Source organism: Sinohyriopsis cumingii, unplaced genomic scaffold (assembly GCF_028554795.1).
Source record: "Sinohyriopsis cumingii isolate HCF-2022 unplaced genomic scaffold, ASM2855479v2 utg000229l, whole genome shotgun sequence".
In the NCBI taxonomy this organism is placed as follows: domain Eukaryota; kingdom Metazoa; phylum Mollusca; class Bivalvia; order Unionida; family Unionidae; genus Sinohyriopsis; species Sinohyriopsis cumingii.
The window spans coordinates 480964-486139 of record NW_028315879.1 but is presented as its reverse complement, the minus strand read 5'-3'; the positions used below and the strand labels follow the sequence as shown (position 1 = coordinate 486139).

The window sequence follows — 5176 nt, the reverse complement described above, 5'->3', positions numbered from 1 at the left end:
TTCTCTTCAGTCAGTCAATGCCAGTCTTTATCTATGATTCTCTGTCAAGTCAATAAATGCAAATCATAATCTTGGATTCTCTCTTCAGTCAGTCAATGCAAATCTTAATCTAGGATTCTCTGTCAAGTCAATCAATACAAATCATTGTTTAGGATTCTCTGTCAAGCCAGTCAAGGTAAAGTTTTATCTGGGTTTTTCTATCAAGTCAGTCAAGGCAAATCTTGATCCAGAGTTTTCCATCAAGTCAGTTAGGGCAAATCTTAATCCAGGGTTTTCCATCAAGTCAGTTAGGGCAAATCTTAATTTATGGTTTTCCAACAAGTCAGTTAGGGCAAATCTTAATCTAGGGTTTTCCATCAAGTCAGTCCAGAGAAATCTTAATCTAGGATTTTCCATCAAGTCAGTTAGGCAAATCTTAATTTATGGTTTTCCAACAAGTCAGTTAGTGCAAATCTTAATCTAGGGTTTTCCATCAAGTCAGTCAAGGGAAATCTTAATCTAGGGTTTTCCATCAAGTCAGTTAGGGCAAATCTTAATCTTTCTACTGCCTAAAGAGACCGTGATTTGGTTTCTTCATTTTAAAATCTTACCGTGCAGCATGCTTGAAAACAATCTATCTCAGCCTAAGCATATCTTTTAACAGTATTGGGGTATTTTTCTTTCTACTCATGGTTTTCACTCGGCCACGAATTCCCATCATTATACGATGCCCTTAAATTTCAATTTTTATGTTTATTTTAACGTTGACACCCAAAGAAATCATGGATGCTATTCTGTTCGACTAATAAATAACCTTTTACTGACCCGATCGAAACTGTGATAAAATCGTGCTTTCTACGCCGTTGTTTAAAAAAGTGTTAACTTAAGGATACAAATACAATCTCCTATCGCGGTGGTACAACAATCTGGTGAATTAAATCCAAATATACGAACAAGGTTAAATTTCTCTGCGGGATCTAGTTTTAAATTTCACGTCCAAGTTTCCATAGGATAGTCTTTCAGTGTCTCTTAACAACAACGTGTTTTCTTGAATTTCACAGCTGTGTCGATGTTTTAATTCGGTCGCATCGCCTCGATTCGATTATGAGAAGAGTGTACGCTGTATATGTTTAGGAGTGAGTAAGATGTAATATAAGTGTACGGTAAACAATAAGCGGAAAATTAAACCTTTTTTAAACATTAATATAAATTAAAACAGAAAAAAGTTTTAATAATAAACAATTATTGGCATACCCATGTTCGCTCTTATGCCAATTTGTCAGAGCTGGATGTTTGGCATCTTTTCTTGGCTACAAGTTCGTTTATGTTGGGAGCAATGTTCTGTGTCATTGAGATTCTCATGATGGACTGCAAGTGTTCATCAGTGAGACAACTCCTGTGTGATGTTTTGTTAATCTTCATCACAGAAAACAGCTGCTCACACAGATATGTGCTACCAAACATGCTCAAGGTTCGAGCCGCATGCAGACGAAGCTGGGGCATCTCTTCAGAAATGAAACGAGTGAACTGTGCAGGCCCCACAGTGTCGTACTTTGCCTTTAGTGTCCCATTACACTGCAGGTCTATTAGCTCCATCTGCAAATTTACAGGTGCAGTTTCCACGTCTATGGCAAATGGGTTACGAAACAGCTCGAAATTACTTTTCTGTGCTTCAAAGTCACTAAAGCGCCGTGTGAACTCGGCGCGAAGTAAGCTAAGTTTTTCAGCAAAGTGTGCATTGGGAAACACCATAGCGTTGACTTGGTTCAACATTGCTTGGCAACAAGAAAAGTGAGACAAGTTGCATTGGTGCATTTGTGTCTCCCATAAGCGCAGCTTCACTTGAAATGCCTTCACTGCATCATGCATATCAGTGATCAAGTGGTCCCGTCCCTGGAGCTGCAGGTTCAAGTCGTTGAGATGAGTGGTTATGTCAGACAGAAACGCCAACTCACATTTCTACTTTTTATCCCGAAAAACTGTGGAGTCTTTTCCTTTGCTGTCCATGAATTGACAGATTTCCTCGATCAGCTGGAAAAATCTACTAAGAACTTTTCCCCGACTTAGCCACCGCACCTCTGTATGATAAGGCATGTCGCCGAACTCTGAGTCTATTTCCTGCAATTGGCGGTGATTTAAACCTTTGGCTCTGATAAAGTTGACGGTTTGTGTTACAGTGCTCATTACACCTTCCATGTTGAGGATTTTACCACACAGCGATCCTTGGTATATGATGCAGTGATATGCTATCAATTCACCAGTACAGTTCTCCTGCATCTTTAACCGTATCCTTCCAACTAGTCCACTTTTTTCGCCGCACATCGCCGGTGCTCCATCTGTTGTAAGTCCAACAAGTTTGTCCCAAGGCAGGTTCATGTTGGTTAAACTTTGACATACGTTGTCAAAAATGTCTTTTCCTGTCGTTGTCCCATGCATGGATTTCATGTCCAATATTTCTTCTGTAACATTCAAACTGGAGTCCACTCCACGGATGAAGATGGTGAGCTGTGCAGTGTCACTCGTGTCATTACTTTCATCGACAGCAAGGGAGAATGCAACAAAGTCTTTGCCTTTTTCGATCAGCTGTGTTTTCACATCAGTGGCCATCTCACAAACCCGATCAGCAACTGTATTTCTGCTAAGGCTTGCATTTGCAAACATCTGCTTTTTGTCTGAACACAAGACGTCACACACTTTCATCATGCAGCGCTTCAGAAACTCTCCTTCTGTAAATGGTCGGCCTGATTTTGCGATCTCCTCCGCCACAATAAAACTTGCTTTCACAGCAGCTTCAGTTTGTGATTTTGCTTTGGTGAAAAACGTCTGCTGTGATGTTAGATTCCTCTTCAATTCTTCTACCTTCTGTAGCTTCTGCTCTGCATTCAGGCTTTTTAACTTGTCTTGATGTTTAGTCTCGTAGTGCCGTCTCAGATTATATTCCTTGATCACAGCCACATTATCTCCACAAATTAGACACACAGGTTTACCGCCAATATCAGTAAACATATATTCAGCCTCCCAGCGGCTTTGAAAGGCTCTGTTTTCAGAATCAACTTTTCTCTTGGCCATTTTAAGGCTAGCTTTGATTTAAAAAAAGATTGTGCATCTACCGACAGACGCTTGATTGATATCATGTTAGCCGTAGCGGGAAAAGGTGATGTAATATCCGGGCACTACACTACTTTCATTTCTTATGCGCCAATCCAAAACGAGCACCTGAACGTTGCAAGGTTACTGTAACGACGAACATCCACTCACTACACAACTTTTATTTTCGCATATTCTGATCGAAGCGAGAACGCTCTCAGGTAGCCTATCGTTCGGCAAGGCTGCTAATTAGGGAATTTGATTTGTACTTTATATCGCAGGGCCATTAAAAAATATTTTTGCCTAAAATTCTCGCTCGGGCCGGATATAATTGTACGCCGGTCAAGACCTCTCGGGCCTGATATAATTGTACGCCGGGCCTGATCTGGCCCGCGGGCCTTGAGTTTGACACATATGCCTTAGAGGTTATTTCTATGAATCTTTTTCTATATACCTCAAAATCAGGAAATCATCATGTGATCTGGTCAGCTTCTCTGCCGCCTTTATAGCATACAAAACATTGTATTTGATTTCCCATCTTCCTTCATACATGTGTCCGATATTCTAGTGTTAAATGTTTATTTTATGTCCATAACGATTGAGAGGGTAGATGGAATTTCAGTAGTAAAGAGCTGTATTTATAGGCCATATACAGTTAGTAAATCCTTTGGTCAGGAGCACTTGTATCCTTTTCTCCATTCAAAATGGAAATTCAACTAATCTAAACGGAAAAACATACACCCCTCAAAAAATAAATCCCCACAAGAAAGAGGTATATATCAGACGTATAAACGATGGAGAAATAATTTAATTTTAAAATATGAATTGAAAATATAATTGAAAAAATTTATTGGATTTGCATTTCGGTTTAGCCCAAGGCATTTCGTTAATTCATTCTAATGCTAAGAAAGAATATGCCGTATTTTTGACAAATTCATAGTACAATAGGGTAAATTTATGTACATTGTGACATTTTCATCTAATTTTAGGAGTCGTTTTCGATTGCTACCGATACCCACCCCACCCCAGTGTTCTCTTTTATATGTCCCACTCGGAGGTTTCCGACTGGCAAAAGGTAATGCGCAGGATAAAATAAATGGATATTAAATGCATTTCTTAACCTATTTAAGAACCGCAAGTTGGTACGTATTATAGGAAAGGATTAAAGTTGACAGTTAATTAATAGCTGCTGTCAACATTGGTTTAAAAAGCAGCATGAAAGCGTTGACACTTTACAACTGACATTTCAGTTACGTATATCTTTGTTAAAACATAAAAGTTTTATATTGCGAACGACTGTCTGTATTTGTTAGTCTTATGTGTTTGAGAGGATATATTATTAAACTGAGAAACAAACGTAAAGTTTAAACATACTACACATGCCTGAGTAAGTGCTGTGTCTCTTTGTTTAGTAATGCTTCCGTGTTTTGGGTTACCAGATATAGGGTACGTGGAATATAGTTCAAGGTTCTCGAATTGACGGAGAAGAACGAGGACGTACCGACTGAGGGAACGTGTGATAGTCGTTAAAAAGGTTATGGCACCGCCTGATCATTACACGTCGCACAGGCTGCATAAGTTTCTAATTCTTAAAGGAGTTCTAACCATACAGACTACTTTATTCACCCAAGTTTTAAGGACTTTAAAGAAACATTTAGATTACCTATCTAATACATGAAAATTATTAAAAAAGAAGAGAGTATACCGCAATTCTGTCGCGGTGCCAACATGCTATCATTTCGGACATGTTTAACTTCCGTGCAGGGCCGTAGAGAGCGACCACTGGCCCTGGGGTAAGAAACACTCGGGCCTTTCCTAGTTCTTGTTCAAATCGTGGCTGCCTGTCCCACCCCACTCCTCTTGTCGGCCTTGCTTCCGCGCTGATCTCCACCGAGGCATTCTTATTTAGGATTCTTTTATCTTGTTACAAATGTTGGGGGGGGGGGGAGAGAGGAAATTTGACTGATGGCAAACATAGCGGAAAAAAATCAAACGTCTATAAACCGTTCGAGACCTTTACAGTTTGCCTGTATATTAGACAAACGGACAGTTCGTCATTTGTAAGTTGTCATTTTCAATAAGAAAATTCGGATATAAAATAAGTACACAA

At 39.5% G+C, this 5176-nt stretch overlaps 1 pseudogene; it reads right to left on the bottom strand.

Moving 5' to 3' along the window:
• Nucleotides 1-1245: 1245 nt before the first annotated feature.
• On the bottom strand, nt 1246-3048 carry LOC149774423 (general transcription factor II-I repeat domain-containing protein 2 pseudogene; annotated as a pseudogene).
• Between the last annotated feature and the right edge of the window lie 2128 nt (nt 3049-5176).